This window comes from Bubalus bubalis, chromosome 11, assembly GCF_019923935.1.
Source record: "Bubalus bubalis isolate 160015118507 breed Murrah chromosome 11, NDDB_SH_1, whole genome shotgun sequence".
Taxonomy (NCBI): Eukaryota; Metazoa; Chordata; class Mammalia; order Artiodactyla; family Bovidae; genus Bubalus; species Bubalus bubalis.
This window is the reverse complement of record NC_059167.1, coordinates 37,926,748-37,934,794: the sequence shown is the minus strand read 5'-3', so window position 1 is coordinate 37,934,794 and position 8,047 is coordinate 37,926,748. Positions and strand designations below refer to the sequence as shown.

At 41.9% G+C, this 8,047-nt stretch overlaps 1 pseudogene; it reads left to right on the top strand.

The window, feature by feature from the left end:
* The first annotated feature begins 1,889 nt into the window (after positions 1-1,889).
* On the top strand, positions 1,890-7,055 carry LOC102402253 (annotated as a pseudogene).
* The last annotated feature ends 992 nt before the right edge of the window (positions 7,056-8,047 follow it).

Here is an 8,047-nt window from a genome sequence, read left to right as displayed (position 1 = left end):
TGGTGTTTATTTTAAAATAATTTCTGCTCTGTTCTCCAGATGATTGTATAGGAGACAGTGATCAAGCCCATCCCCAAGAAAAAGAAAAGCAGAAACAGCTGCCTGGGAGGCCTTACAGACAGCGGAGAGAAGAGAGGCTGAGGGCAAAGGAGAAAAGCAAAGATGTGCCCATCTGAATGCAGAGTTCCAAAGAAAAGCAAGGAGAGATAAGAAAGCCTTCCTCAGTGATCAGTGCAAAGAAATAGAGGAAAACAACAGAATGGGAAAGACTAGAGATCTCTCCATGAAAATTAGAGATACCAAGGGAACATTTCATGCAAAGATGTGCTCAATAAAGGACAGAGATGGTATGGACCTGACAGAAGCAGAAGATAATAAGAAGAGGTGGCAAGAATACACAGAAGAACTGTACAAAAAAGATCTTCATGACCCAGATAACCATGATGGTATGATCAATCACCTAGAACCAGACATGCTGGAATTCGAAGTTAAGTGGGACTTAGGAAGCATCACTATGAACAAAGCTAGTGGAGGTGATGGAATTCCAGTTGAGCTATTTCAAATCCTAAAAGGATGATGCTGTGAAAGTGCTGCATTCAACATGCCAGCAAATTTGGAAAACTCAGCAGTGGCCACAGGACTGGAAAAGGTCAGTTTTCACTCCAATCCCAAAGAAAGGCAATGCCAAGGAATGTTCAAACTACGCACAATTGCACTCATCTCACACGCTAGCAAAGTGATGCTCAAAATTCTCCAAGCCAGGCTTCAACAGTACATGAACTGTGAACTTCCAGATGTTCAAGCTGAATTCATAAAAGACAGAGGAACCAGAGATCAAATTGTCAACATCCGGTGGATCATAGAAAAAGCAAGAAAATTCCAGAAAAACATCTACTTCTGCTTTATTGATTAGGTCATAGCCTTCAACTGTATAGATCACAACAAACTGGAAAATTCTTCAAGAGATGAGAATACAAAACCACCTTACTTGCCTCCTGAGAAATCTGTATGTAGGTCAAGCAACAGTTAGAACCAGACATGGAACAACAGACTGGATCCAAATTGGGAAAGGAGTATGTCAAGGCTGTATACTGTCACCCTGCTTATTTAACTTATATGCAGAGTACCATCTATGAAATGGTGAAATGCCAGCCTGGAGGAAGCACAAGCTGGAATCAAGATTGCTGGCAGAAATAGCAATAACCTCAGATATGTAGATGATACCACCCTTCTGGCAGAAAGTGAAGAGGAATTAAAGAGTCTCTTGATGAAAGTGCATGAGGAGAGTGAAAAAGTTGGCTTAAAACTCAACATTCAAAAAATGAAGATCATGGCATCTGGTCTCATCACTTCATGGCAAATAGATGGGGAAAGAATGGAAACAGTGACAAATTTTATTTTCTTGGGCTCCAAAAATCACTGCAGATGGTGACTATAGCCATGAAATTAAAAGACACTTGCTCCTTGGAAGAAAAGCTATGACAAATCTAGACAGCATATTAAAAAGAAGAGACATTACTTTGCCAACAAAGGTCCATCTAGTCAAAGCTATGGTTTCTCCAGTAGTCATGTATGGATGTTCGACCATAAAGAAAACTGAGCACTGAAGAATTGACGCTTTTGAACTGTGGTACTGGAGAAGACTCTTGAGAGTCCCTTGGACTGCAAGGAGATCAAACCAGTCAATCCTAAAGGAAATCAGTCCTGAAGATTCAGTGAAAGGACTGATGCTGAAGCTGAAGCTGATGCTGAAGGCCACCTGATGTGAAGAACTGACTCACTGGAAAAAACCCTGATGCTGGGAAAGACTGAAGGCGGGAGGAGAAGGGGACGACAGAGGACGAGATGGTTGGATGGCATCACTGACTCAATGGACATGAGTTTGAGCAAGTCTGGGAGATAGTGAAGGACAAGGAAGCCTGGCGTGCTGCAGTCCATGGGGTTGCAAAGAGTCAGACACAACTGAGCGACTGAACCGAACTGAACTGATGCAAACCAAATGCCATAGTCAAACAGTTTAAACGTGTTAATTTTAAAACAGTTTCTGCCCTGCTCTCCAGATGATTCACTTGACTTTGCTTCTTACCTGTCAACACCATTGACCTTTTGGACAAATTTAGTTGTGCTTCTGGATTTCCAGTGAAACTTTTAATGTAAATATACAAACCCAGAATTATTCAAACTATGGAGATGATATCACTATAGTGCCCACATAATGTGACTTTCAGGTATCTTCCACTTGATTCAGCATCAACACATGTTGATTCAGCATCAACATGTCTGTCTAGATAAAAAGAAGCGTCTTTAAACAAAGCAATCTGTATTTCACCCTGAAAGTACACTAACAAATTTGTTTGAGCACAGACATTGGATTATCCACAACTTATGTTTGCTTTCCGGAGCTAAAGAATGTCTTCCAATTTTATTGCTTGATTCTTCTGTGACTCCCAATCTTATTTTTACTATATTACCATTTTCTTATTCTAAAACACTTGTTTATTTCTTTTTGGAGAACAGTATTCAGGTATTACAGTTTCAGATTTGTTCTAGGTGGTTTCTGTTCTTTTGTTCACACAAGGCCAAACATTTCTGCGAGTTTTCAAAGAATAGACTGGAGTTCATTGAAAAGCAGCATTTTCCATGATAAAACTCAGCACATATTAAAGATGTGAAGAAAGAGTCACTAAGGGAAAACTAAACTCAGGTCATGGGAAAAATGAGAAATTCACAAGTACACATGGAGAAAACAACATAATTACTTATTTGCTGGGCTTTCTTCTTTCTTAGGCTTTTCTGGTCTCAAAAAATACCAGAAATGTATGTGGATCCAAAGGTAGGTGACAATGAGGTGAAAGGTCGATGTCTGGGTGTACTAAAGAAGCACTGCACTCATCTTAACCATGTTAGTGGTTACGATGAGTGTGTCTAAGAAAGGATTTATTTCCCATGATTCCATACGATCAATGACTGAAACTGTGCACTTTTGAAAATCGATTCTGGACAGGGGTAAAGACATGCATTTCTGAAAGGCACTGCAACTTCAGGAAGGGAAGATATACCTAGACGCATGGTTACAACTTTTTCTCTCTTCTGAAACAGTTTGTGCAAAAACTTTGTAGTTTTAATACAAGTTTAATCAATATCAGATCACCACTGCAGGGACTTCTTGTGTTAAAAATTAATTTAATTAGATATTTCTTCTCTGATACACAGTTTCAAAGCTGACTTTACCCTTAGTTCATCACATTAACGATTGTTTCATTAATAGAAAAACAACAAAATTTGATTCTGTGTTACCTTGTTCAGCTCAAAAATGCACAGTAATTGTAGCAATTTATTATTGAAAATGGACTTCCCTGGTGGCTCAGTGGTAAAGAATCTGCCTGCCAATGCAAGAGATGCAGGTTCAATCCTTGAGTCGGGAAGATCCCCTGGAGGAGGGCATGGCAACCCATGCCAGTATTCTTGCCTGAAGAATCCCATGGACAGAGGAGCCTGGTGGTCTATAGTTCATAGGGTCATAAGAGTTGGACACGACTTAGCGACGAAGCAACCACCACCAATATTGAAAATAGAAATATACTCCCTAGAGCAAAAGAGCTAATGTATTCATTTGCTATTGAATCTGAAATTTTAAAAGTTTTAATGAATACACAAATACTTGCATATGTATTTACTTGCCTTTCTGTATTCTGATCCAATGTTTAAAAATAGTCAGGCTCCATGTGAACTACCAATGACAGCATCTTGAGTTATTTAGAAAGTTTTCATGAGAGAAAAAGGAAAAATTCATAAAATGATTTAGCTATTGAATCTGCCAATAAATATTTGCAAATTTGCTGCAATTCTTCTCAAATACTTTCCTTTCTCGAATATATTCTCTTCTAGTTCATGAGATTTCCACCTCCAACCACTGGGAAGGGAAAGGATTAATGCATAAGCCAGGAAGATAAAGCAAAGTTCGTGACTTTAAAATTTTTTTTCATTTTAAATTTATATATATTATTTTTTTCAAATAATTGAATTTTGACTTCATTACATATTCCACAGATTTTTTTTGAGGGGGGGGGCCTGATACTACTTTTTAAAAACTATTTTTGCTTGGAGGATAATTGCTTTACAGTGTTGTGTTGGTTTCTGCCCCACAACAATGTGAATCAGCCATGAGTATACCTATGTATCAGCCTAGAGAGGCGGGATGCGGTGGGGTGCAGGACGAAAGGAACATTTTAATATATTTTTCCTGTGCTGGGTCTTCCTTGCAGGACAAGGCTCTTCTAGAGCTGTGGTAGTGGGCATAGTTGTCCAGCGGCAGGTGCCATCTTAGTTCCCTGACCCGGGTCAAACCCGAGCCCCCTGCAGTGAAAGCATGGGGCCCTAACCACTGGACCACCAAGGAATTCATTTCTGTTTTTTCTTATCTAAAAACAATAAAAAGTATTTTACATGCCACCTGGATGATGTAATTTTTTAACAAATCAAGTTGTAAGAAACGGATAAAAATCACAGCTAGGGAAGGAGAAAGTGAGGATCAGGAGAGGAAGTCTTTGCATAAAAAATAAATAAAAATGGGATCACAAAATTTAAAAAAATTAATTCACGCCAAAGTATCATCCATAATTTAAGTTACAATTAAAAATCACAGACAGCGCTCAGGTCCTGTCCTCCCCAGAGAAGCCTTCACCACAGAGCCCACCACCTTCCACTCCCTCTCTCAGCCTAATTCTCCCAGATTCGGCCTGCTGGAACGCCCCTGCTCCGCGTGGCTCTATAGCAGCCTCCCTGACCCGCTCTGGGTCATCCTTAGTCCCCATTTCATGAAGACCGTACGTTAACCACTTTCCTGGTCCGCGGAGCCGGTGTGGCGAATCTTTGCAGACCGTTTTACAACAACTTGCGGCCGCGCGGCTCGGCTGACGGCAACGCCGCGCTGTTCTTGGAGAAGTCACTCCGGCCGGGCTGTTCTTGGAGAAGTCACTCCGGAGACTGCGTTGCTTTTCGGATGTTGGGTCTGTGGCACTATGTGGCGCGTCTGTGCGCGACAGGCTCAAAATGCACCAAGGGCAGGATTCGGGGCTCAGTGGACGGCCTTGCAGGAGGAGCCGGGAGCTCCGTGCGTGACCCCGCAGGCTGGCTCGTCACAGCAGCAAGACCACAGGGTATGGCAGGGTCCCCGCACTGTGCGGCTGGAGCCCCATCTCTTGGGCCACACCGTGGAATCGCGTCTTGCTGCAGCTCTGGGGATCGCCTAGCCGCCGCTGGCATAGCCTACCCACGCATCAGAAGATTCCATTGCCTTCAGTTTTCCCTTCAATGCAGGCAGGCACCATAGACCGCTGGGAAAAGAAGGAAGGAGAAAAAAATCAATGAGGTCGAAACTGATGAAACTACTGTTGGATATGAGAGCGTGGAGGAGTGTTATATGGCAAAGATCCTTGTTGCTGAAGGTACCAGAGATGTTCCAGTTGGAGCAATCATCTGTATCACAGTTGAAAAGCCTGAAGATATGGAAACCTTTAAAAATTACACACTTGATTCTTTGGCAGCACCTGCCCCACAAGGAGCCCCGGCACTAACCCCTGCCGCCGCTGCTCCATCACCTGCACCTTCTGCTCAGGCTCCTGGTAGCTCATCTCCTACTCACATGCAGGTGGTTCTTCCTGCCCTCTCTCCCATCGTGACCATGGGCACAGTTCAGAGATGGGGGAAAAAAAAGTGGGTGAGGAGCCAAACGAAGGAGATTTATTGGCAGAGATAGAGACTTACAAGGCCTCTATAGGTTTCAAAGTGCAGGAAGAAGGCAAAAATCCTGATCCCTGAAGGCAAACGACATGTCCCTGTAGGAACCCCACTCTGTATCATTGTAGAAAAAGAGGTAGATATACCAGCATTTGCTGACTATTGGCCAACTGAAGTAACTGATTTAAAACCACCAGCACACCAGCTAGCCCATCCATCTTCAGGCCACTGGCCAGCTGCTCCAGCTGGACCAAAGGGAAGAGTGCGCCTTAGCCCGCTTGCAAAGAAGTTGGCAGCAGAGAAAGGGATTGACCTTACACAAGTAAAAAGGACAGGACCAAATGGCAGAATCATTAAGAAGGAGATCAACTCCTTTGTGCCTATGAAAACTGCTCTCACTCTAGCAGCTGCTGTGCCTCCCCTAGGTCAAGGAGTGGCTCCAGTTCCTACAGGTGTCTTCACAGATATCCCAGTCACCAACGTTCGCAAAGTCATTGCACAGAAGTTAATGCAATCTAAGCAAACAATACCTCATTATTACCTTTCTATTGATGTAAATATGGGAGAAATTTTGTTGGTACAACAACAAAAAAGAAGATGCTACAAGGAAAAAGCAAAATTTCCGTCAATGACTTCATTATAAAAGCTTCAGCTTTGGCATGTTTAAAAGTTCCTGAAGGAAATTCTTCATGGTTGAACACAGTTGTAAAACAGAATCATGTTGTTGATATCAGTGTTGCAGTCAGTACTCCTGGAGGACTCATCACACCTATTGTATTTAATGCACATATAAAAGGACTGGAAATCGTTGCCAATGATGTTATTTCTTTAGAAACCAAAGCACGAGAGGGTAAACTGTAGTCACGTAAGTTCCAGAGTGGCACTTTTACAATCTTAAGTTTAGAAATGTTTGGGATTAAAAGCTTCTCTGCTATTGTTAACCCACCCAAGCATGTATTTTGGCAATTGGTGCTTCAGAGGATAGACTGGTTCCAGCAGATAATGAAAAAGGATTTGATGTGGCTAGCATGCTGTCTGTTACACTTAGTTATGATCATCAGGTTGTGGATGGAGTAGATGGAGCCCAGTGGCTTGCTGAGTTTAGAAAGTACCTTGAGAAACCGATCACCATGTTATAATTAATCCAAGAATTTCTAGACTCTCCTAGGTCACACTGTTTCATTCTTAGCAAGGTATAAATGTGTTATGAAATGGTGGTTCTGTTTATTTTAAGGTTAACCAGTTATTTTTGAGTCTGTCCAGATATTTGTAATGGGCATTACTGAATTTTTTAAAATGCCAATTACATCCCAATATTGTGCACATTGATCTCTGGTTCCTCTGCCTTTTCTAAAACCAGCTTGAACATCAGGAAGTTCACAGTTCACATATTGCTGAAGCCTGGCTTGGAGAATTTTGAGCATTACTTTACTAGCGTGTGAGATGAGTGCAATTGTGCGGTTGTTTGAGCATTCTTTGGCATTGCCTTTCTCTGGGATTGGAGTGAAAACTGACCTTTTCCAGTCCTGTGGCCACTGCTGAGTTTTCCAAATTTGCTGGCATATTGAGTGCAGCACTTTCACAGCATCATCTTTCAGGATTTGGAATAGCTCAACTGGAATTCCATCACCTCCACTAGCTTTGTTCGTAGTGATGCTTTCTAAGGCCCACTTGACTTCACATTCCAGGATGTCTGGCTCTAGGTGAGTGATCACACCATCGTGATTATCTGGGTCGTGAAGATCTTTTTGTACAGTTCTTCTGTGTATTCTTGCCATCTCTTCTTAATATCTTCTGCTTCTGTTAGGTCCATACCATTTTTGTCCTTTATCAAGCCCATCTTTGCATGAAATGTTCCTTTGGTATCTCTGATTTTCTTGAAGAGATCCCTGGTCTTTCCCATTCTGTTGTTTTCCTCTATTTCTTTGCACTGATCACTGAAGAAGGCTTTCTTATCTCTTCTTGCTGTTCTTTGGAACTCTGCATTCAGATGTTTATATCTTTCCTTTTCTCCTTTGCTTTTCGCTTCTCTTCTTTTCACAGCTATTTGTAAGGCCTCCTCAGACAGCCATTTTGGTTTTTTGCATTTCTTTTCCATGGGAATGGGTCTTGATCCCTGTCTCCTGTACAATGTCATGAACCTCATTCCATAGTTCATCAGGGAGTTCCAGAAAAACATCTATTTCTGCTTTATTGACTATGCCAAAGCCTTTGACTGTGTGGATCACAATAAACTGTGGAAAATTCTGAAAGAGATGGGAATACCAGACCACCTGACCTGCCTCTTGAGAAATCTGTATGCAGGTCA